Source organism: Piliocolobus tephrosceles, chromosome 5 (assembly GCF_002776525.5).
Source record: "Piliocolobus tephrosceles isolate RC106 chromosome 5, ASM277652v3, whole genome shotgun sequence".
Taxonomy (NCBI): domain Eukaryota; kingdom Metazoa; phylum Chordata; class Mammalia; order Primates; family Cercopithecidae; genus Piliocolobus; species Piliocolobus tephrosceles.
In genome coordinates this window covers 95,527,253-95,554,403 of record NC_045438.1, presented here as the reverse complement: position 1 = coordinate 95,554,403, position 27,151 = coordinate 95,527,253, and positions in this window count along the sequence as shown.

The following is a 27,151-nucleotide window of genomic DNA, read 5'->3' as shown; positions in this document are numbered from 1 at the left end:
CATTTAAATACATTCTATAAAACATAAAAATTCCCATATTAGATTATATAAGATTTGAGATGTCTATAACCCAATACTGACCTAAATTCCCAAGCAAGAATATTCTAAATATACACTTAATTTCTTGTAATTATTTAAGTATATTGAAAATATAAAGAATATTGTGAATATCCACGAACACTTGGAAAAATTTCTGTATACATGTATGTATGAAAATACATATATTTTCACATTTAAGTGGGCCTATATATCTAGAAAATCTTTATGAAAAAGGAGGACATATACATTGGTTACATAGAAAATAGGTGCGTACTAGCTAAATATGTCAGTCCACTGTGAATTCTGCATGGGCTGAAGAAACCACAGAGCACATTATATGTATCATGTACTTAAGCATTATTAATTTTTAAAACTTTCTTGGAAAACGTTTGGGCAATAAAACTAAAAATTAATAACTTCTAAAACTATGAATTATTAAGATGTCCATTTCTTGCTACATCATAGTAACTTTTATCAAATCAACTATCACAGTCAGACAACAAGAAAGGCTAGATTAAAAAAAAAAGAAAGAAAACCAGGACCTGAAAAGCCAAGGCCACAGACAGAGCATAGACTGAACTTCTCTACTGTGCTTTCTCCTCTGTGTGTTTCCTGAGTGTGTCAGAGAGTCCAAGCAGAAAGTAGAGACTGAGTGGTTTAAAAAGTTTCCTGGGAAAAATTATAATCAAGGAATAAAAAGTCAGCTAGGCCAAAGCCCTGGAAAAAGGGTACCACAGAGAAGTGAACTCAACATTGTATAGACATTTGGTGCTGCAGGTCGGTTGTCTGGGTGGCCTTGGAGTGAACTAGTTCTCTCCCTTTTCTTGCTTGGAGTTCTCAGGAACAGCTGTAGATTGTGACGGGAATGCAACATCTTGAGTTAGGGAGGAACTACCCTGGTACAGCCTTGGCTTTACTCCTCTTTTCCCTGGAAACCAGATGTCTTTCAAAGCTTTGCCCAGTGAGTTACGTGTATAATCCAGGATGGGCTGCCTGTTGGTCTTCCTCAGCTGCAGTGCAAGTGGAGCATGCTCAGTTGAGACTTCACTTGCCCTGGGCAGCTTTGTTGAGGTGTGGAGGGATCAGCTCAGAACAGATCCTAAGCTTCTTTTGTCTCTTGCTGCCTATCTGTGAGTAATAAATCTGTTTCACATAACTTATGTGTGTATGTTTTGTCTTACCAGACTCAGGCAAATGGTAATTAGTAAACCTGCTTTACAAACTTGACATAGTGAGTAGAGGCTGGTCTGAAAGAACCATGGCTTATGGGCAAAGTAGGAGAAGCAAATAACCCCCAGGCCAGTACTGGGGGTTACTGCTCTACCTACTTTGCCAATAAGCATCAGCCTGGGCAAGCAGGGGCTGGATGTGCAGCTGGATGTTTGATCAGGAAAGAAGGGTGATGAGGCAGGCATAGGTAACCTCCCCCACCCACATGTGTGAGCTGGTTGCTGACTGAGGCAGAGAGAAAGGAATGCAGAAACGGGAGCACTGCGCAGGATCCCCTGGCTATTAGACACTATGTGACTGATCATTCCTGGCTAGAGAGCTGGGAAAGCAGGTACTCAGAAGAACCCTGAGAGGGAACTAACACATGTGCTATGTGGCCTTCACAGAAAGAGAGACTCATTATCTAAAGGATGAATATAGAGAAAGACCAGAGGAATCTCATGCAGCCTGGTTGATGTTTTTTTAGTGTTTGTTTTTGTTTTTGGTTTTGGTTTTGTTTTCTTGATCAAGGGACATTGCAAATCCAAATGTCTCAGACGGAATGGCACAGTTAGAAATGGGGCCATTCAGCCTGAGAAATTAGGTCCTCAACTGGAGGTCAATGCCAATGTCCCTATAATCCTGTTAAGAGGAGAAAAGAAAGGAACTAAGACTTTTCTGGGGTTCTTGGATATTAGAGCCCACAGGACAATATTTCCAGGTCCCCTTAGGGGAAAAATTAAACTGATGACCTCAGGAGATTTAGGGACAAATATGTGACTCACAGTACTTATTTGCTTATGCTTGAGGTCCTTTGAGCAATTTCAGGTGCCAGTGACTGCGGTTCCCATAGCTGAGTACATGATAGTTGTGAGACAAAGCAGCAAACATCATGCACCCCTTAAATATATCCACCTACTATGTGTCCACAAAAATAAAAAATAAAAAGAAACCTTGTGTATTAGGGTTCTCTAGAGGGACAGAACTAATAGGCGCTATATATATATATATGTATATATTATATATATAATATATAATAAACTCATATATATATATGAGTTTATTAAAGAGTGTTAAACTAATATAATCACAGGGTCCCACAACAGGCTGTCTGCAAACTGAGGAGCAAAGAGGCCAGCCCAAGTCCCAGAACTGAAGAACTTGAAGTCCAATGTTTGAGGGCAGGAAACATCCAGCACAGGAGAAAGATGTAGGCTAGGAGGCTAAGCCAGTCTAGTCTTTTCACGTTCTTCTTCCTGCTTTTATCCTAGCCATGCTGGCAGCTGATTAGGTTGTGCCCACCCAGATTAAGGCTGAATCTGTCTTTTCTAGTTCACTGACTCTAACGTTAGTCTCCCTTGGCAACACCCTCACAGATACACCAAGAATCAATACTTTGCATCCTTCAGTCCAATCAAGTGGACACTCAGTAGTAACCATCACACCATGTTTGCTCATTTCTGCTTGCCAGCATGATTTCACAAAGCCCCTGACTCTGTAATGATGTGCAGCTCTCGGAAAGATGCTTTAAAGACAAAACAGGATGTACCACTCCCATCCCCATGTCTCTTGCCCTAGTCACTGTATTCCTTAGAAGATAAATAATCCTAGTCCTTTCTTTTTCTTTTTCTACACATAAGATAATGTCTAACAGAGTTAGTGATTATGTCTCTGTAATCTATAACCAGATATACTCTTACACCCAAAGAGTATATGATCTGATTCTGCTTTCATATAACTTCTGAACAAGTTTAATACAATTTTACATGTACTAAATCCTCACCATCTCTTTAGAAGTATTGGGCTAAAATACTGTGCCAAACAGTCTAATAAAAACCCTCCACAGGGCTGCCCCCAGGCTATAGGCCTTGGTCTATAGTCCTCAATAAAACTTATAGATAAAACTCACTGCAACTCTTTAAAACCTTTTTTTTTTTTTCTTTAGTTGACATATACATTGACACATTGACTGCTCATGGAACAGAATATCACCACATCATAGCCAAGAATTGGAGCCTAACAGTGGAACCTGTCCACTTCAGCCTGCCACCTAAGCTACCCAAGTCCCAAAAGTTTATTCCACAAAAGCAGTACTGCAAGCTAAGTGGAAAATAGGATATTATTTTGCTAATTCAGGCCTTGCTACACACTACACTATCACAATGTAACAGCCCCTTTTGGCTGGTCAAAAAGGCCTTTGGGGCATGGAGACTAACAATGGAGTGTCCAGGCTTAATGCCAGAGTCACTTGGGCAGGAGGCCAAAAAGGTATTCCAGAGACAGTGAAATAAGTATTTTTAACCCTGGAGGTACTCACTAATAAAAAGGAGGCCCAAACGCTGGCAGGCCTCTTTGGGTACTAGAGACAGTATGTACCCCACCTGGGTGTTCTGTTGCTTCCCTTAGTCAGGTGACAACAAAGCTACCAACTTTAAGTGGAACTCTTTGCAGCAGCAGGCTTTGGAAGCCATTCAATGAGCTGTGGTCCAGGCATTGACTTTAAAAGCTTTACAGCCTGTTACCCTGATGAAATGACATGTGTGCATAACCACTCTGCATGCAGATTGGTGGCATGTGGCAACAGAAAACTGCCACTGGGGTGCACCAGCCTCTTGGAGTTTGGACATGTAAGTTGCCTGAGGCCGCCCCCAGATACACCTCTTTTGAATGACAACTCCTTGCTTGCCATTGGGCACTAAAGGAGACTTGTGATTGAGCATCTTGTGATTGAACTGCCGCAAAAGACACTGCAAATTGAACTGCCCATTCTCACCTGGGCGCTCACAAACCTTGCCAATGAAATTGGACAGGCTCAATATAGCTCAATGATCAAATGGATAGGATACATTCAAAAGATTGGGCCTAGCAGCCAAGGGACCAGTAGACTCCATGAGCATGTGACTAACTTGCCAAAGGGACTAAGCAACATGTAGGGGATGTTTTAGATCCTCCTATGGATACTTGGGGTCCAAGACTCAGACATGTGCCTACTGATAGTATGACATGGCTTGTTTACTGATGGCTCTGCCAAATGGCAAACAGGCAGGGTTCCCTGGGCTGTGGCAGCCATCTAGCCAGTGGATAGCTAGCTCATAACTGAGACTGGACATGGACATTTGGAACAATGGGCCAAACTATATGCAGTGGTGATAGCTACATAGACTTCCTCTACCACCCTATCTTGCTACATTTTCACTGACTCATTGGCTGTTGCCAACAGCCTAGACATCTCGTCAGAGGAAAGGCAATTAAGTGGCTGGATTATTAAAGGACAAGTACTATAACAATAACTTGCTGTCTGCAATGGGAAAGTATATATGTCACTCATGTAGTGGCTGGGACTAACATAGCTTCTCTTAAAAGGAACACATGTCATGTTTTTGATTACCTCATGGAACTTCACTCTGACCAAGGAATGGTCACTACCCAAGTAACACAACAATGTGTGCATTCTCCTACAATGCAACGGTCTTTCCATACACTTTGTCATCCTCGGGCCAATAGAGCTGTGGAATGGTGGCAGAGCCAACTCACAAGACAACTGAAAAAATGACATCAAGATGACCTGCTAATGCAGTGACAACCCCTTCTGAATACAGCAATGTGGTCACTAAACACTGCACTCTAATATAATGGAAGCGTGTTGCAGCTCAAGTTGACAGATGCAGAGCTTGGTGGAGGTGGAGGTGGAAGTGGACTAAGTAGCTGCCTGATTAGGCTGTGCCTGCAAAATCCCAATTCCAGTGTTCCCAACTATGATTATTCTTCTCTTCCTTTAGAGTGCACGTCCTGGTGGATGGTTTGCAGTTTAGGCCTCCCTAGTACCCCAGGCAAGGCTCCCTAACTTCAATCTGAAGGTGATACCTCTCCTGGGTTCCTCCCCTCTATGGGATTCCACAGAGGTGGAGAACAACACCAAGGAATACCAGGATGCTAGGGTTCCTCTGGAGGCAGGGAATGTTTAATCCTTCCAGTATAGTGGATGTTATCAGACATGTCAAGTTAATACAAGATATAACCTCCCTTCCTAGGCTGGAGGACAGAGGCCCAACGTCTGGGTCGAGCAACAAGAATAACGAGTGATCGCTGAGGTATTAGCCTTGGGACTGGGCAGACAGATGGGTTCACTACACCAACTCAGCCCAACCTTTATGCAATAGGTAGGGGATACGTGAGACCCTGGGAGGGTAGAGGGTTGGGGAACTAACTTGTTAATCTGCTTTTTCCACAAGGACAGGGTAGTACAGGCCTAGAAATATATTACCATTTTTAGGCTCTCCCAGACTGTGGCAATGTGGATAATCTGATAAAGTTTTGGATCTTTTCTTTGGGCCTCGTTCTGTCATAGACCACGGTTACCTGCCAGTGATAAAACTACACCAGCATTCCTTAATGCCACAGTGGACACCAATAAATCCTGAGCAGCCCTGGCTTATTGAATGAGGATCTGGTACGTGTTGCATGGAAGAGAGCAGAAGGTTCTCTGTTTTAACTTATAACTGGCTGTGTGAAAAATATCACAACTATAACTAAACAGAATCTTGGTGCGCTTGTGCTTTGATGCACTAAACTCCTCTGATTACATAGATCAGAAATGTTCCAGTGTAATGAAGAAAACAAGAGCTGGACCAGTGCTAATCCTCTGTGTAGGAGTTTCATGAACATTATATGAAGGAAATTGGGCTCATGCAACTCTGCCATCAATGAGACTTGGCTAGGAAATGTCAATGCCTCTTTACCAATGAGTGACTCACTGAACAAAGAAATAAAGAAAGGGGTGCTCTGTGTGCCCAAGGGTTACATCTCTCTCTGCAGGTGGCTGGGGATGGCCTAGATACAGGATGGACAATGCCATGCCTGTAAAGCTGGTAACTGGTGAGATCCTGCACATTGGGTGTACTAGGGGTGTCCCAAGATACCACCCTGGGAAGGAGATGCTCCATTGGGCCAGTGGCCTAAAGCCTTACACAGGCTTACTAGGAACCCACCAGGAGGTGGAACTTTCGACTTTGGGTTTATGTCCTTTATTAGATCTTTGATGTCACACATGAGTTGGTATTCATGAAAAAGTAGCAAGAACCCTGCCTCTGACCATGCAGATATTGCCTCTTCCACTGCCACTGTCTTGGAAGCCCTAGACATCCCCCAGATTCCTCAGGAAGGTTGTTTTAGGCAACAGAATTGCTCTAGACTTTCTTTTAGCCTGATTGAGAGAAGTGTGTGTGATTGGCAATTCCTACTGCTGTAGCTAGATAAACACCTCAGGTATAGCAGAGACATAAGTAAAGGAGATCTGGAAGCAGGTCCGCTGGCTACAAACAGTGGGACTATCTGATAATCCTTCTTTGCCATTTTTTTTTTTTTTTTTTATTAGCAACTTCTTACCTGAGACACTGGGATTCTGGATTAGGTCACTGCCTCAAGCAGGTCTAGCTGTCCTGCTAGTGGTGTAGTCCTTTGGGACCCAGTAAAGGATTTTCTATCTGTTACGCAACAGTGCTGCACTGAGTTTGGGTCAGTCAAGGTGCTACATCAGTCTGGCTGAATAAACCTCTTCCTCCAGATCCAGGGAGGTTGGTGGGCATATGAAATGGACTGACTTTGCTATGAGAGAGATCTGGGTAGAGGGGTAGACCTCAGGACAATTCTCCAGGTGGCCTTGGACATACCTAGTTATCCCCGTTTCTTGCTTGTAGTTCTCACAAATAACTGTAGAATGTGCTGGGAATGAAAGATCTTGAATTAGGGAGGAACTGCTCTGGTACAGCCTGGGTTTTACTCCTCCTTCCTGTGGAAGCGAGATATCCTTCAAAGCTTTGCCCAGTGATCATGCGGCCCCTGGGTTATACAACCCAGAACAGGCTACCAGCTGTGTTTCCTCAGCTGCAGTGCAAGTGGGGCATGCTCTGTTGAGACTTCATTCACTCTGGGCAGCTTTGTTGGAGCTTAAGTGGTCAGCTCACAATGAATCATAAGCTTCTTTTGTCCCTTGCTGCCTATCTGTAAGTAAAAATCTGCTTCATATATTGTGTGTGTGAGTGCGTTCTGTCTCAACAAACTCAGGCAAATTGTAATTAGTGAACCTGCTTCACTGATGCTAAGAAGCTAAAAGGTCAAGCAGCGATGTCAGCGTTGTCAGGGAGCTGCGGGGGAGACTGGAATTGAAGTCCAGAGTCTTTCATGGGAGACAGCTCAGGTAAACATCCAAGAAAAGTGATAAAGGAAAACACTGCGAAACTCACTACCCACTGTGGGCTGCTTTCAAGCTTTAACTTCAGATCCTCCTGAGAGTTTTTATTTTTCAGAGTGTTTAAGTGTTTTTCTTTTTTTTTTCTTTTTTTTTTTTTTTGTAGTCTGTTCAGTTTTAGTTGCAAACAGTGCATTAGATAGATTGTAGTTGGCTTACTTCATCTTAGCAATCATCGAAAACTTAGATATTTTATCTTTAACATTACAAACCAATATGGACTACTACAAACATTTATTAGAGCATCACTATCTTTAAATATGATTCCCTGCACTGGGTGTGATACTTCTGTATTTTAGAAAGTTCCCCTACCCCAATAAATCTAAAATATCAGATTAAAAACCCTCATTTCGGCCGGGCGCGGTGGCTCAAGCCTGTAATCCTAGCACTTTGGGAGGCTGAGACGGGTGGATCACGAGGTCAGGAGATCGAGACCATCCTGGTCTACACGGTGAAACCCCGTCTCTACTAAAAAATACAAAAAACTAGCCGGGCGAGGTGGCGGGCGCCTGTAGTCCCAGCTACTCGGGAGGCTAAGGCAGGAGAATGGCGTAAACCCAGGAGGCGGAGCTTGCAGTGAGCCGAGATGGCGCCACTGCATTCCAGCCTGTGCGACAGAGCGAAACTCCGTCTCAAAAAAAAAAAAAAAAAAAAACCCTCATTTCTTCTTTATTTGCCTAGTTCAGCCAGTTTGACTCTCAGTTGGATTTTGAGAATAAAGAAGGTGACAAATACTCAGTGTAAACAACAAAACAAGAAAACCAGACTGTCCTCAGACTTCCCAATACTAAAAATCTGAGGGTGGTAAAACAACTGCTTCAGAATTTTGAGGAAAAAAAAGAATTTGTTACCTTAGCTTTTAATATAGCTAAGTTGTCTTTCACTTTGAAGGCAATAGACATATATTCTTAGATGTTAAAAGATTCAGAACATATATAACCTCCAACAAAATGGTTGTAAAAAGATTAAGTAGTTTCTTAGTTATAGAAATAAACTCTCCTTTGTCTTCAATCTTTAATCAGGGTTTTAGTGCAGTGGTGGAACACATAAAAAGTAAAAATACTTTCATATCCCAGTGAAATCCATAGACTTTGATAAAGTTTGTTTTCCATTTGGTTTAAATATCACAACTTACATTTTTTGGTCCCTCAGTAATATCTTGGTTATGGTTGACTATCTCTGCAATACAGTAGGTAATTATCGCTTCTAGTTCATATCTATCTTGGGAGATTTAATGAATCACAAGGAGAAGACTTATTTTTAAGTGTTGACTTAAAAATGACTGTGTCAGGGAACTAACAGGTGCATTCGCATTTTGATGTGGAAATCATTTCTGTTCTTTGTTTCCACTCATTGTTTCCAAGTTGTTTTTCTGTCATACTGAGGAGAGTTTTCCTGAGGAAAAACAAAAGTCTTCTGATTGGGTCAGGTTTACATGATGACTTATCATTTACATCTCTTGAAACTCAACAGGGAGAAAACAATTTTGTGTGTAGTGAGGTGGTGGCAGGCAAGAAAAGGAGTGTATACAGAGAGAGCATTCATTTTAATTCTGGTGCAGTGCACAGATGAGGAATATCCCACATGGAGTCTCTTCTAGCCTCTGCTTGAAAATAGAATGATTTTATTTTCTTGTATGCTTGTTCCCTCTGCCCGTGGGAATAGGGAGAATGAAGAAAGATAATTGAGCTTATTCTTTCATTTGCAGCAAAACCCAAATATATACTTGAAGGGAAACAGGAATAGGTATTGTCATCTTATATATAACTACTCTCATTCTCAGTACTTAGAAAAGGCATGGCTGCTTTTGCCATGAATATTTTAAAGTTTCAGTGAGGCTCAGGGAGAGGCAGCCTTTCCTGGCATACAAGTGGCAGTATTTGTTTGAAGGACAAAATTGCATCATGCTTTTCTTGTGTGTGATGTGTGTGCATGTGAATAATTTCAAATGATTTCAACAGTATGGTATATCTCATGTTTATGGTTTCCCCAGTAAAAGGCTGACAATACCCTTAAGATATTTTCTTCAGCCTTCTTCATTGCGATTTCATTTTGTAAATAATTAACATCCTTTCATATTAAATAACTTTTCAATGTATGAAGTTTCCAAACATCTAACATGAGTTAAGAAAAGTATAGCATTTTTATCAGAAATAAATATAACTAAATATGTCATTGGTACTCTACTTAATGGGATATGAAGGTAGTATGTATAGTATAAAGAGAGTAACTACAAACTATTTTGTGGTAAGTAAAATCTGGGGCATGCTAAATATTTAAATTCGTGCGAAGATGCAGACCAAACAACGAGGAAGATAATGAAAAAGTATAAAGCTTGTCACATGGAAAATGCCTCAAAAATAATATGAAGTAATATTCTACCAAAGTCATGAAATTTTTTTGGTCCCCACACCTTCCAGCTCTGGAATACATGGCATAAATAAAATTCTGATAACAATTATCATAATGAAGTACATAACTCTGATTTAAATAAGTGATCCATTAAATTAAGTTTATGTAACTGGAACTATTTTAGGATATATAGGAGTATAAGATAATGTTCCTGGCCGGGCGCGGTGGCTCAAGGCTGTAATCCCAGCACTTTGGGAGGCCGAGACGGGCGGATCACGAGGTCAGGAGATCGAGACCATCCTGGCTAACACGGTGAAACCCCGTCTCTACTAAAAAATACAAAAAACTAGCCGAGCGAGGTGGCGGGCGCCTGTAGTCCCAGCTACTCGGGAGGTTGAGGCAGGAGAATGGTGTGAACCCGGGAGGCGGAGCTTGCAGTGAGCTGAGATCTGGCCACTGCACTCCAGCCTGGGTGACAGAGACTCCATCTCAAAAAATAATAATAATAATAATAATAATAATAATAATAATAATAATAATAATGTTCCTGTCTTTAAAATAATTACAATTTTGATGGATAAATTATAAATACACATGTCAAAAGTTACACAATATTAGCTTCAAGTAAGAGTTTACGTAATCCCTGGAATAGATGACATTTTAGTAAAATAAATTACAAATATGATAGCTATTATAGGAGAGTTCAGAAGATGAAAGAATATCTTCTATTTAAGCAAGATTATCCTGAGGAGGTGAAATGAAAAATAAACCTTATTTATCTCCTTGAAGATGAGAACAGAGAAACATTCTAAGTAGAATATTAATAATGAATCCATGGGGGTGATGTCAGAGTAAGGACCTCCAAAAATTTTCCCTTTCATTAAAGCAATAAAAACACTGGCAAAAAATGTTCAGTCAACTTTTTTTAAAAAGTCACTCAAATTAACAAAGACTTGCAACAACCCAGGGAGTGTTTATTCAAGAAAAATGGCTGAATCTAAGTAAAAACAGTAAGCTTTGTATCATTTTAACTTACTCTATCCTATTTCCTTGTACAGCTCTACAGTAGCTTTGAAAACAAACAGCCCACAATCATGGTGACAGCCAGCAGTCTGGCAGACACTGGGATAGAAATATAATGTTGGATATTCTACACAGCCTCATTCCTAGAAAATTGTGATCGTTTAAACTATCTCTCAGTTCCTGGAAAACTCCACTTACAAGACTGCCTTTGTTTGACCTGATTCGGAGCTTGGGTAGTATTAGCAGCTTTATCCTCAGGGGCGTTGGTTAAAAAAAGAAAAAAAAAGAAAAAAATCCTAGGGCCAAGTTTAACATTATGGCTCTGTGAGACAGTAGATAACATTAAAGGCAAACTATAGAATTTGGCAATGAAAAATTAGGCAAAGTAAGACATTTACAAGGTAAATCTTAAGAATGAGATGTTCATGAGGAGTTTGGAAAAGCTTTGACTTATTTCTAAAAATCTACATGGCTTGTGGCATATGTGTACAGCTCTAGGTATGTCCAGAGTTGTGTGATTGCTCTGGGAAGATCTGAGAAAGTCCTAAGCTCTCACTTCTAATTAACTTTGAGGTTTTGGGCAAGCAAGAAGTAAAGGTGAAGTCAGAGTTGTAAACAACTGGCTGAGTGTTTAAGATGTATCTCAATAGACATGCTAAGCTCCTTGGCAAAGATTAGTTCCACACATTTTAAAAACACATTTTTCTAACCATTAGCTGACCAAAACACCAACCAAGCAGAAATTTCAGTGGCCATACTTTGTACCATATTTAAAAAATTAGCTCAAAATGGAACTAACTAAAATAGGATTGGAGGCTGTAATGTTGCAGCTGAAACTATACAACTCTTAGAAGAAAATAAGCAGAAATCATTTTGACATTGGTTAAAACAATAATTTATTAGATATGACACCAAAAGCACAAGCAGCCTAGAAATATATATCTCAAATTGTTCTTTATAAAAATTAGAGCTTTTGTACTTCAAAGAGCATTATCAAGAAAGTGGTAAAATCATCCAGAGAATAGAACTAAATATTTGCAATCATAACCGCTAAGAGCTAAGTTCTAGAATATATAAGTAACTCTTAGAATGCAACAATAAGACAAATACTTTGATGAAAAATGAGCAAAAGATTTGAATAGACATATCTTCAAAGAGATATACAAATATCTAATAAAAGCGTTAAAAGATACTAAACATTATTAATCATTAGGGAAATGCAAATCCAAACCACAATGAGATACCACTTCAAACACACTAGAAATGTTATCATCAAAGGAGACAGATAATAATAAGTGTGAGCATGGATTTGGGAGAAATTGGAATCCTCATATATTACTGGTGGAACTGTAAAATGTTGCAGCTATGTATACTGAAGAGAATCATAAACACATGTCCGCTCAAAAAATTGTTCCCAAATGTTTACAGCATCATTATTCATGATAGCAATGTAGTGGAAATAATACATATTTATCAGCTGTTGAGTGAATAAACCAAATTATATTCATATATCCATAGAATGGAATATTATTCAGCCAAAAAAGTAATAAAATATTAATACATGCTACAACATTGATGAACTTGAAAACATTATGTTAAGTGAAATAGGCCACAAACAAAAGGCCATATATTATATGAATCCATGAATATGAAATGCCTAGAAAAGGCAAATGTGTAGATATAGAAAATTGCTTCCTGGGGCTCAGAATAGGTTAAATGGGAAATAGCTCAATGGCCATTGGGCTCCTTTTAGGGATTATAAAAATATATTGGTATTTAATATGTTGATGTTTGCAAAGTATTGTGATCCTACTAAAACTCCACTGAGTTCTACACTTTAAATAGATGAATTTTATGGTATGTAAGTTATATCTCAAAAAATAGTAAAATGAATGAACAGAGATCAAGATTTGAAATGACTGTATACAGAGCTCAGCAGAGTCTGTCCCAGATAAATAAGCACTTAATAAAAAATAATAAAAGTTAACCATTTAAAGTCACTAGAGTGTCACTATAGGAGAAGTGGTACATTTTACTTGCTTACATCTCTAGGGCAGTGGGGCAGAGATTCTGCTGAGGGTGGAGGCAGAAAGTGAGAACAGAAGGTGCTGAAGCTCAGTGTAAGAGGGCTGACTTCATCTGGAACACAATGTGAGGATGTTTATTGTCTATAACAAAGGGGATATTCGTGGGGAACACATAGAGGAGGCAGGTAATTCCATGGTATTAATAGCAACAAGTGAAAATGTAGATCAACTAGAAGTTTATCAGAGTGAATTAGAGAAAGAGCATAAAAAAGCCCTCCTAGGGTTGGAGAATCCTCAAAGACTGACAAAACCTAGCTTTTCAAGAAGCCTGACTTTAATCAGATCACATTTTGGAGCAATTTATGTCTCAGTACTGTCAAAAACAATACAGCAATCAGCTAGCAATTAGTGGATACTAATAGCTGGGCATGAAATCCATAGTGCTAGATCAGCCAGCAATGTAACAGGAAGATCACAGAAAGAGACAAAGTGAATGCTGATGAAAACCACAATCATCTCAGAAAGGTTCTGTCTGTGTATTCCCAATGTGTGTTTTCTGAGGAGCAACATCAGAAACTATATACTGTAGGGGAAATAGATGTCCATAAAATAGTTTTGTCAAGTCACCAACCAGTGAAAAAGCAAATAGGCAAACAACACAAATCTCACAAACATTTACAAAGCTATAGGAAAGTTTCTCGAATTTAGCAGCTTTATGGAATGTTGTGATATCCCATCTCAAGTGAAAACAAGATGCTTCATTTTAAGCTACTAGAATGGAAGCAGGCCTTGTTGGCATTTTTTGATTTTTTTAGGTTTATGGACATACAGTAAACATTAGGGTATGTGTTACCTTCTTAACTAGTAGTTCATGGGCTTTGAGAGGAATACAGAGAAAGATAAGTCCCTTTAGCTTGTTCCAGCTTAGGTGTAAGTTGTGCCACTTGGCTCGTATGAAACAGTAGAGTCAATGTTATTTTAAGTGTCTGTGATAAAACAGGATACTGAATGGAGTCTGTGGAAAACTCTGATAAGAGAATCAGAGTACAGTTCCCCAGAATTTGCTGTAAAGCTATGCAGTTTTCTATAAATCACTTATTTTAAGAAAATTCCTGGTTTGCAAATGGACCCTGATTGAGACTAAATGCTTAAAGATGAAACACAATGTGACCGGATGACTTGAGATGCCCATTACAAATCGGATATTATCTGATCCATCAAGCTATAAAATTGGTGTCCCAAGTGACATTCCATCATCAAATGGAGGTTGGACTGGAGGACATAATATGATCAGTTGGTTCCTCCCATCACAGTGTACCTTCTTCTGCTGCACTGACACATTCACTTCAACGTATACCTATAGACAGCTAAGGACACTCTCATAATCAATGGAATAAGAAAGAAAAAATTAGAGTCTAGTTTATAGGTGATTTTATATTACATGTTGGCTCTTGCCATAGGGCATTATTATAATACTACAACTCCATTAAAGGGTGGTTATGAAAGAGTAATTACCCCATAGGTAGAACTGGCTATCTGCTTTATCCAGTTCAAATTATCTGATGTTCGGGTTTATGCTGCTTCACTAGTGGTATGACCAAATGGTCAGGGACTTGAAAAGAATAGGATTGGAAGGTTGATGGCAAGGAATGAACCAAGAGGGAAGAGGTATGTGGATGGCTGTCTCCAAATGGGAGAATATTTTTTTCCCTAAAAGTAATTTATAAATTATATTCACTACAGAGAAGGCACAGGTGAACAAATACTTCGTGCATATCAGTATCTTTTTCTACAACTCTATGCTTTTCCAATGGGCTCATGAAAGAGGGTGGCTATGGTGACAGAGAATCAAGCCATGCATGGATTTTACAACTTGGACTTCCTCTAAAAGACTCATCTGACTACCATCATTGCTGAAACATTACTTGTCAACATCAGAGAATAATGCCAAGCTCCAGATATAGAATCTGGAGGGACTAGTCAGCCACCTTGGAGCAGGGTAATTACATGGAGCCCCTTCCATCATGGAGGAAAAACCAATTTATCTTTAATGTAATAAATGTTTATAATTCTGCCCATCATGCTTCTACTGAGAACACCATTCTTAGGTTTGCTGAATGCTTTATTCTATGTTATGTATCCCATCTATTATTGCTTCTGATCAAATAATTTATTTTACAGTAACACAAATGAAGTAGTAAATTAGCTCTCAAGAGATTTAGTAATTTTATATGCAGAAGCAGTTGGCCTTATAATATAGAGAAAAGATAATTGAAGACATCTATATGCTAATGATTCTAAAATTTTTTCTCCAAATACCTAGACATTTCTTAAAAGAAAATATACAAATGGCCAATAAATATATATAAAAAATGATCAACATCACCAATCATCAGGGAAATGCAAATTGAAACCATAACGAGATAACATTTTAGCCCAGTTAAAACAACTATTATCAAAAAGATAAAAAATAACAGACACCAGTGACAATGCCGAGAAAGCGGAATGCCTGTACACTGTGGTGAGAATGTAAAGTAGTACATCCACTATAGTAAACAGTATATAGTTTCCTCAGAAAACTAAAAAATAGAATTACCTTATGATTCAGCAACCCCACTGCTGGATATGTCTAAAATGAAGGAAATTGGTATATCAAAGAGATATCTGTACTCCAATGTTTATTGCAGCGCTATTCACAATAGCCAAGATATGGAATCAATTTAAGTGTCCGTGAATGGATGAATAGGTAAAGAAAAGGTGGTATAGATACACAATGGAATATTATTCAGCCAGATAAATGGCATCCTGTCATTTGCAGTGGCATGAATGGAACTGAAGATCATTATGTTAAGTGAAATAATCCAGGCACACAAAAAACAAATATTACATGTTTGCATTCATATATGGGTGCAAAAAAAAGTGGATTTCATGAGGTCGAGAGTGGAATGGTGGTTACCAGAGACTGGAAATGGTAAGGGTGGGAATGAAGAGAAGTTTGGTAGTGGTACAAAAATACAGTAAAATAGAACAAATACATTCTAGTATTCAATAGTACCATGGGGAGATTATAGTTAGTAATAATTCATTGTATATTTCAAAATAGCTAGAAGAGAAGAATTTGAATGTTCCCAGCACAGAAAAAGATAAATATTTGAAGTGATGGAAATCTAAATTGCCATAATTTGCTCATTGCACATTGCATACATGTATAAATATATATGTACCTGCAAAATATATATGACCACTATATTTCAATAAAAATAGAAAAAAATATGTATCTCCAGCCCAGACCATCTCCTTGATTCCAGACTCACATACTGAATTGCCTAGCTGATATCTAGATATCTAATGGTTTCTTCTATAGTTTGAATATCATTTTTTTATCCCTATCAAGTGTCATTGAAATTTGATCCCCAGTGTGATGGTGCTGAGTGTTGGGGCCCAGTGGGAGGTATTTGAGTCATGGAGGCAGATCCCTTATGAATAGATTAATGTCCTTCCTTGGAGGAGTGAATGATTTCTCATTTTATTAGTTCCTATAAAAGCTGGATATTAAAAGACCTTGGCACTTCCCTGCTTCCACCGCCCTTTTCCTTTTCTTTCTTCATGCAATCTCTACACATGCTGCCCCCTTTCACCTTCTTCCATGAGTGGAAGCTGCCTGATGTGGCCCTCAGCTTACATGGATGTCAAATATTAAACTTTGCAGCCATCTAGAACCTGAGTCAAACACACCTTTCAGTTTATTTGAGGAATACCCAGCCTCAGATATTCCTTTGTAGCAACACAAAACAGACAACTTCTTAAAATTAGCAAGTTCAAAACCAGGTGCTTGATTTTCTACTCCCTTCCTCTTATAGTCTTTTCCATCTTAACTGATGGAAACTCTATTCTTGAAGTATGTTCAACCCAAAATCTTGGAGTCATCCTTGACTTCCTTCTTGCTCTCATATACCACGTCTAAATCATCCTCAAAGTCTGTCAACTGTACCTTCAATAAATACCTTAATGCAGTCATTCACTGCTATTTCCTGTTGCCTAAGTTATTGAATAGCCTCCTAAATATTTTCTCCATTTTGATCTATGAAAGCCACCCCTCTGTCTCTAAATCTAATTGACATAGAGCAACCAGATGAACCTTTAAAAATATGCCAGATCATGTAATTTCCATTTTAAAAATCTAATGGCTCCCTATTTCCACTAGGTCCCACAAAACATAACATATTGTGCTTCTTTCTTTCTTGGTGCTTTTCTGACCTTCTTGTGTCACTGGTCTTGGTGTTTTTCAACAAGTCAAACTACACACTTCAGAGTATTTGCATTTGCTTTTTCTCTGCCTGGCATACTTTCCTACTATTTATATATCTTCACTCTTTTAGGTTTCTGTTCGAATGCCTTCTAAAGAAGTATTCTCTAGCCACTGCACCCTCCACCCAATCACTTTGTAATTTCATTTTTCTTTATCTTTTTTATTCTTGAGTACTATAACCACAACCAGCTGACATGGCTGCTGCCTTCTTCTCCTCCCTCTTATTCATCTTCTCTTCCTTCCCCTTTTTTCTCTTCTTTCTTCTCTATTGTTGTTGTTATTTTGTTTATATCTCTCCACTAGAATGTAGGTTTTCCAAATATAGATATCTTGTCTGTTTCATTCATTGTTGTATGCATAGTGCCTAGAATGGGGTCCTAGCGCAGGGATAGGTAGTCAGTGAGTATTTGGGAAGTAAAATTAATTTTTCATTAGTGATGTGCTAAAACCTTGGATATATACCAGTTGATATAAGGGTACTAAGAAAGGTTCTCTGTTTATAGGAGTTAAATGCCTAGATGCAGTGGGTCACACCTGTAATCCCAACACTTTGGGAGGCCAAGTCAGGAGGATTGCTTGAGCTCAGGGGTTCAAGACCAACCTGGGCAACATAGCAAGACTTCGTCTCTATAAAAATTACTTTTAAAGACTAAAATTTATTGATCTAAAAATTGGCTTCTGCATGTTCCTTCCTCTGGAAACTTCATCTCAGAGGGACACCTGCCAGATACCAGCCGGAGTTCTCAAAAATAAGCAATGGGGAAAGGATTCCCTATTAAAAAATGTTGTTGGGAAAACTGAATAGTCATATTCAGTGAACTAAAACTGAAACCCTTCCTCAAACCTTATACAAAAATTAAAGATAGATTAAAGACTTAAATGGAAGACCTAAAATCATAAAATCCTTAGCAAAAAATCCTAGGAAATACCATTCAGCACATAGGCATGGGCAAAGACTTCATGAATAAACCACCAAAAGCAGTGGCAACAGAAGCCAAAATTGACAAATGTGATCTAATTAAAAAGCTTCTTCACAGCAAAAGAAACTGTCATCAGAGTGAACAGGCAACCTACAGAATGGGATAAAATTTTTACAATCTGTCCGTCTGACAGAGGACTAATAGCTAATATCCAGAATCTACAAGCAACTTAAACAAATTTACAAGAAAAAACAACCCATCAAAAAGTGGTCAAAGAATATGAACAGACACTTCTCAAGAGAAGACATTTATGCAGCCAACAAACATAATGAAAAAATGTTCATCATCACTAGTCATTAGAGAAATGCAAATCAAAACCACAATCAGATACCATCTCATGCCAGTTAGAATGGCAATCATTAAAAAGTCAGGAAACAATAGATGCTAGAGAGGATGTGGAGAAATAGGAATGCTTTTACACTGTTGGTGGGAGTGTAAATTAGTTCAACCATTGAGGAAGACAGTGTGGCAATTTCTCAAGGATCTAGAACCAAAAATACCATTTGACCCGGCAATCCCATTATGGGGTATATACCCAAAGGTTTATAAATCATTCTACTATAAAGACACATGCACATGTATGTTTATTGCTGCACTATTTGCAATAGCAAAGACTTGGAACCAACCCAAATGCCCACCAATGATAGACTAAAGAAAATGTGGCACATATACACCATGGTATACTATGCAGCCATAAAAAAGGATGAGTTCATGTTCTTTGCAGGGACATGGATGAATCTGGAAACCATGATTCTCAGCAAACTAACAGGAACAGAAAACCAGACACCACATGTTCTCACTCATAAGTGGGAGTTGAACAATGAGAACACGCGGACACAGGGAGGGAAACATCACACACCAGGGCCTGTTGGGGGATGCAGCCCAAGGGGAAGGATAGCATTAGGGGAAATACCTAATGTAGATGATGGGTTGATGGGTGCAGCAAAACACCATGGCACACGTATACCTATGTAACAAAACACATTCTGCACATGTATTCCAGGACTTAAAGTATAATTTAAAAAAAATGACTTCTAAAATTAATGCTTTCTCTAGCTGACATTTCTTATTCTCTGAAAGTCATAGAATTTCTGGCAATTTATATTTCAGAAATCTGCCCAATGCCCCCACGTTTTATCTGCTGCTTTTGTATTTGTAAGCCTTAAAGATCCTCTAATCTCTTATGTCACTTTACTCTTTTCCCCACTATTTAGATTTTCTCAACCTCACTGGATTTTTAAAAATCTTAAAGTTCTACCCATTTTATTGGTTTCATAATTTCACTAATCTTTTAAATTTATTATTGTTATTTCTTATTTTCATTGCTTCTTTTGGTAAGAAATATTCCCTAGTGCTCCAGGAAACTTGAATATCTTTTTTCCCTAGATAAGAAAAGTTTGAAGAGTTCTCATATATACCCCATGTAAGCTGAAAGTTAGTAAAATATACCAGATGTCATGTTTCATTTTGTTGAATATATGTAAGAGATTTATTTTAAATTGAATAAATTTAGTGAGAACTAGTCTGCAAAGGCATTGTTTCTCCAAAGTTATGAGATAATCTTATATATGAAAATACGTTATGGAAAGCTTAGAATAATATGCTAGGCTAAAATCCATTTCATACTGGATCAGAGAATATACAAGATAATCCTGGGTCATCTTTTAGTGCCAGAAAGTAATAATCCAAAAACAACACAATGGATGTTTGTCAAAGGGAAACAGAAGCCAATTGAAAGAGCTCCTAATGGCCAAAACTGGAGCAATCACAGCAACAAAATAAATATGGTAGTACTAGATTGTAATACAAAGTAAAATAAATATCCATTAGTTCATACTATTATAAATAAATGAAGGAATAAAATACAAATGGGAGACAAGAGACAAATCTCTTTTATAGAAGAATTCCATATAGTCTGTGAACAGACTCTCCCTTCAAGAATGTGAGCATTACCCCCTACTTCTTAAGTGGGAGCTGTGCTTAGTGACTTGCTTCCAAAGAGAATAATATGAAAAATTGGAAAGGACAACTTTTCATTGGAGAAATCTGGCAAACAGTACCTCACTTAACAAAGGTTAACATAATCAATAATAAGTCCATTTGATAGTATGTACTCTTAATATGATATGAGGCAAAGGACAATTCTCTTTTATCTCACTCCTCAAAATTCAAAACTCAGTCTAATCATGAGAAAAACACCAAACAAATTCTTATTGAGGAGATATTCTACAGAGTATCCAGCCAGTACTCCATAAAATGTCAAGGTCATCAAAAAACAACAAAAATGAAAGCTGACACAGCTGTGAGAAGCCTGAGGAGACATGATGACTAAATATAATATGTGCTGTATGAATTACTGGAACAGAAAAAGGACATTAGTAAACAAGATAATGAAAGTATGGACTTTAGTTAACAATAATGTTGCATTATTGGTTCATTAGCTGTGACACAGGTATTGTAGTAGTGTAAGGTGTTAACAATAGTCAAAGCTGTGTGTACTGTATATAAGTATCTTTGCAACTTATCTGTAAATCTAAATTTATTTCTGTAAATCTAACTGTACATCTATTATAACAATTTTATTTAAAATGTTGTGCATAAAGAGGTGACAGAAATTATGTCCTCTGTCTTTGAGATACTTTATTTTTTTTCTAATAGGTCTCCTAAAGACTTTAGTTAGACTTAAATTCTTTTCAGAGTAAAAATAAAATCTATAAGAGCCCATCACTTTGCTAAACCTCATGAATATCTGTTGGTTTTGCTCATGATTTTGTTTCATAGAATGTTTCTAAATGGTATGTTAAAGGATAGTGTGAGATGATGTATTAGTCTGCTCTCACACTGCTATAAAGAAATACCTGAGACTGGGTATTTATAAAGAAAAGAGAATTAATTGGCTCACAGTTCTGCAAGCTGTACAGGAATCATGACATGATTTGCTTTTGGGGAAGCCTCTGGAAACTCAAAGTCATGGCAGAAGGCAAAGTGGGAGCAAGCACATCTTATATGATGGGAGCAGGAACAAGATGTGGGGAAGGTACTACACACTTAAACAACCAGATCTCATGAGAACACTATGATGAGAACAGCACCAAAGGGGCAATCTGCCCCCATGATCCAATCACCTCCTACCAGGTCCCACTTCCAACATTGGGGATTACAATGCAACATGAGATTTGGGTGGAGACACAAATCCAAACCTTATCATTCTGTTCCTGGTTCATACCAAATCTCATGTCCTTCTCACATTGCAAAATACAATTATGTCTTCTCAACAGTCCCCCAAGTCTTAACTCATTTCAACATTAAAAGTCCAAAGTTTCATCTGAAAAAACACCAGTCCTTTCTGCCTATGAGTCTATAAAATAGAAAACAAATTAGTTACTTCCATAATTCAATGGGGATACAGGCATTGGGTAAATACTCCCATTTCGAAAGGGAGAATTTGGCCAAAAGAAAGAGGCCAGAGGCCCCATGGAAGTCCAAAATTCAGCAGGGCTCTTGTTAGAAAAGCCTCAAAATATTCTCCTTTGACTTTATGTCTCATATCCAGAGCACGCTGATGCAAGGGGTGCACTTCAAAGACCTTGGGAACCTCCCCCTCTCTGTGGCTGCTCTCATGGGCTAGTGTTGAGTGCCTGTGGTTTCTCCAGGCACATCGTGCAAGCTGTCAGTGCCCCTACCATTGCAGAATGTGAAGAATGGTGGCCCTCTTCCCACAGCTCCACTAGGGAGTGCCCCAGTGAGGACTCTGTGTGGGCGCTCCAACCCCACATTTTCCCTCTGTACTGCCCTAGTAGAGGTTCTCCATGGGGATTCCACCCCTGCAGCAGGCTTCTGCCTGGGCATCCAGGCTTTTCCATTCACCCTCTGAAAACTAGGCAGAGGCTCTCAAGCTTCAACTCTTGCACTCTGAGCACCCTCAGGCTTAACACCAAGCGGAAATTGCCCAGCCTTATGGCTTGCACCCTCTGAAGCACTAGCCTGAGATCCACCTGGGTACCTTTTAATCAGGGCTGGAGCTGCAGCAGCTAAGATGTGAGGAGCAGTGTCTGAGGATGCACAGGGAAGTAGGGCCCTGGTCCTGGCCCATGAAACCATTTCTTCCCCCTAGGCCTCTGGGCCTGTGATGGGAGAGGCTACCTCAAAGTTCTCTGAAGTGCCTTGGAGGCCTTTTTCCCATTGTCTTGGCTATCAGCATTGTGGTCCTATTTACTTACGCAAACTACTTCAGCCAGCTTGAATTCCCCTCCCCAGTAAACATGGCCTTTCATTTTCTACCACATGGCCAGGCTACAAATGTTCTATACTTCTATACTCTGCTTCCCTTTTAAATATAAGTTTCAGGTCATTTCTTTGTTTATGGATATGAGAATAAGTTGCTAGAAACAACCAGGAAACATCTGAAGTACTTAGCTACTTAGAAACTTCTTCCACCAGATACCCTGAATTATCACTCTCAAGTTCAAAGTTGACAGATCCGTAGAGTAGGAGCACAATACTGCCAAGTTCTTGGCTAATGAATAACAAAAGTGACCTTTGCTCTGGTTCTCAATAACTTCTTCATTTTTCATCTGATACTTTCTCAGCTTGCTTTTCACTCTCCATATCACTATCAGCATTTTGGTCACAACAACTTAACGAGTCTCTAGGAAGTTTCAAATTTTTCCTCATCTTCCTGTCTTCTTCTGAGTCCTCCACACCCTTTCAACTTATGCCTGTTATCCACTTCCAAAGTTGCTGCCACATTTTCAGACACCTTTATAGGAATGTCCCACTCCTTGCTTCCAATTTTCTCTGAGTCCATTCTCACACTGCTATAAGAAATACCTGCAACTGTGTAATTTATAAAGAAAAGAGGATTAATTGGCTCACAGTTCCACAGGCTGAACAGGATCTGCTCTTGGGAAGGCCTCAGGAAACTCAAAATCATGGCAGAGGGCAAAGGGAGAGTGAGCACGTCTTAGGTGACCAGAGAAGGAGCAAGAGGGGAGATTACTACACACTTTTAAACAACTAGATTTCATGAGAACTGTATCATGAGAACAACAACAAAGGAGGAAATCTGCTCCCATGATCCAATCACCTCCTACCAGGCCCCACCTCCAATATTGAGGATTATAACTTAACATGAGATTTGGGTGGGGACACAGACCCAAACCATATCAGATGGCACATTGACACCAGGTTGTCAAGGGAAGGCACCTTCTCTCTCTACTCCTCAATGACATCAGGTTACCTTCCGTTAATTCTGGCTGTGGATCCTTGAAGAAGATATAGAAACACATAGGATTTAGAAAAAGATGACCTGTCTGTATTCTTTTTCTTAAAGTAATTCCCTCTGATTTTTTGTGGTACCTCAAATATGTATAAACCTTTTCCTAGCTTTCACAAGCTGAAATCTGAGGAATAATATCAATGTACCTATATGCACCATTCACTATATCTAAGATGGTCTGGAGTTAGTTCTAAACACTGTTTACTGCTTACTCTATTCACGAGAGAATTACCACTTTTACCCATCCCATGTGTATTAAACTGTTTTTGCATTGGTATAAAGAAATACCTTAGACTGGATAATTTATAAGAGAGAGAGAGAGCATGGGGGAGGAGGTGGAACACATTTATAAATGACCAGATCTCATGAGAACTCATTCACTATTACAAGACTAGCACCAAGGGGATTGTGCTAAACCATTCATGAGGAATCCTCCATGATCCCATCACCTCCTGCCAGACACCACCTCCAACACTGGAGTTGCATTTCAACTTGTGATTTGCGAAGGGACAAAGATACAAACTTGATTGCCATGTTTCTTCAATATAGGCTTCCAGTAATTTTTGGTGTCCATCATGCCTTTGAAACCTTTAACCTCACCAGTGTATATATGTTGTCAGAATTTATGTGGGTTGGACTAAATAACTTTTGCTAAGCAGATGCTGGTGTACTTGTACATTTAGGTTTCCACATCTGAATATGGAGATAAATCCCCAGAAGTTACTCTGCTCCGTGGCCAGAGATGTGTTCAGTTGAACATTTAAACCACTGATTTACATCAATTACAGATATGATTTCAAGAAGGGTACACTCACAAGCAGGTTTGCAATTCTGAAGCAAATCTCTTCCTGTGCTTGAGCAGTGCATTAACTTACAGTTTCCACAGTGCTGCTCTGTTCGATTGACTGCTTCACTCAGGGTCTCTGCATGAGTTCCTAAAACAGAGTTTAATGTCAGGATGAGTTCATTACTTGTGATCCATTTTCTAATCTTCCTGACTGCTAACCCATTTCCTCAGGTTAACTTCTTAAAGATTATGTCTCTCCCTGTGTAGGAGTATATCTCTCTGTGGGCAACCATACAACATTCTGTGTGGTTTCTGAAATGGGAGGATGGTTGCGAAGGGTTCAGCTTCTCTGCCTGAAGGCATCCCTGTGGAATTACATCTTGCAAAAAATATGACTTTCTGAGGGTCTAGAATATACTTATGTGACACACATCAAAAGAATGATAGCAAGCACTACATAACAACAGATAGGCATTCACACTAAGACTGTTAGATTGCTGAGGACACTGATTCATTTTTCACATCGTCCTTTCAGAAATAATGGTATGAATATTCATAATCGCCCAAATGCTGTTATTTAGGAGTTGAAATAAACAACTAGTATTTATTGTTAGCACCAGTACAGTTAGTGTTATAGCAAAACTATTTTACTTAATCCTCACTACAATTAACAAGTGTTAACATTCCTCATTTATAGATAGGAATCAATCTCAGGAAAGTTTGATAGTGTGTCTGTGATCTCACTATTACAGGCAAATATGGGTATTGAACCTGGATACATTTTGACTCCACTCTTACTCTTTAGCTTTGCTTTGTTAAAACAAAGTAGCCAGTAACAAATGAGCAAACAAAAAACAAAATAGGAGGGTTACACCAGGTGTATTCAAATACCTTATTTGTTTACAGATATTTCTTTTTCAATATAATTGTCAGATTAGGGAGTCATGAGTAAAATCTTTGATAGAGAGGAAGGAGGGCAGAGAAAGAAATGAGAAAAGAAATTCTAGACTAAATTCAGATTTAAAAAATAGTTGTTTGCTTAACTCACACATTATAGTATTAAAGGCAGTATTTTATTAACAAAATATAAATTCACAAAGAAAACTGATGCTGAGAGAAAAGAGTCCAGGAAAACAAAGACATTTAATGCTGAGAATCTAGGTTTAGAGTTCTAGTGCGAATCAAGAACGCTTTTAGGAAAATACCAAGATATCAACACAACGCAGAAGATGGGTCAATTACAATAACTACTTAGGTACCTGCTATAGATTAAACCTGGGAGAAATAACCAAAACTAATATTGTTGGATAGTTCAAATTGAAAACAAAGAACAGCTGTGAATTTTTAGTGAGGAAAATACTTTGCAGCATAAGCAACAGAAGTTTCTGTTTAGCTGCCTGCAAAGAACTGATTTGAAATAACTTGTTTTTCATGGGCCACTGAGACTGAGATGGTTCTGAAAGATGTCTTTGAGGGAGTCCTAATTTGGCTTATTCACAGAACATTTTAAATGGTTTTTGGACATGGATTGTGCATGCAATCACCCCACCCTTATAAACAATATCTAGAATTACCTTGGCACTACGTCTGTCATTGAAAGTGTCTCATTTTTTTTTCCCTTTTGCTATTTTAAGATGAGATTACAATATGGTATGAGGTAGGGATATAAAATTTTCTTTCTTAAATTGTTGCCCATTAACTTAATTATCACTTGTTGAGTAATCTGTCTTTTCTCTACTGACATTTATCATACTTATCAAATACCATACATTGTACGTATGTAGACATGTTTCTATGTTTGGTGCCTTTGCCACATCTATATTTATGAGGCCATTGAAACACAGTTTTAATTATGACATTTTACAAGTGCATTTTACTGTCCAATAGTGGAAGGCATCTTTTCACAATTGTATTTGTCTCTTCCTAATAGTTTATTCTTTTTGATAAATTTCAAAATCATTTGTCATTATGTGAATACATATTTTTTTTAACATTCATGGTATTCAAAGCCAAAGATACTAAAAGGTATACAGTGAGAATTCCCCCTCCAGACTTGTTTGCCTGGTTTCCATGCCACCTGCCTCCTACAAACAAGTAAGCCCTAATATTTGTTTCATATGTATCCTTCCAGAATTTCATTTCTATGAAAAAAGGAACTACTTATCAAGATATTTTTATCATTTAACAATATACTTAAGAATATCTTCATTTTAATATATTGACAGCATCTTCATTCTTTTTTATTATTTGATTGCATATTATGGATATACTATAATTTATATAACCAGCCTACTATTAGTGGACAGTTAATGTTTTGCCAAATTTCTGCTCTTACAAACAATACTACAGTGAGAAAACTTATACCTGCACAAATTAGCATAAGAACAAGTGTGTCAGTGGAACGGTTTATCAGAAGTAGTTGCTGGGTCAAAAAGTACAAGCGTTTATAATTTTGATAGATCTCACCAAATTGCCACATAGGGTCACACAAATTTATAATCTTCACAGCAAAGTATGAAGATAGCTGTGCCCTAACAACATTGTGTACTATCAAACTTCTGAATTTTTGCTAATCTGAACATGAAAAAAGACATCACATTTATATTTTTCCTACTATGAGTGATACTACTCATCTATTCACATGTCTAAGAGTCATTATATTTCTTTTTTTTACAGCAAACTATTTATAGTCTATGATCTTTTAAAAATCTAGTTCTTTGATTTTTAATGGAAAAGTTTCTAGGAACTCTGTATAAATATAGAAAAAACAAAATACTCTGTGATATGAGTTAAAGATATCTTCCCCCAATTTGTTATTTGGTTTTGGACTTGACTGTTTTCAGATTTTAAAGTGTAATTAAATTATAGCCAATTTTATGGATTCTGAGTTTGACTCATTG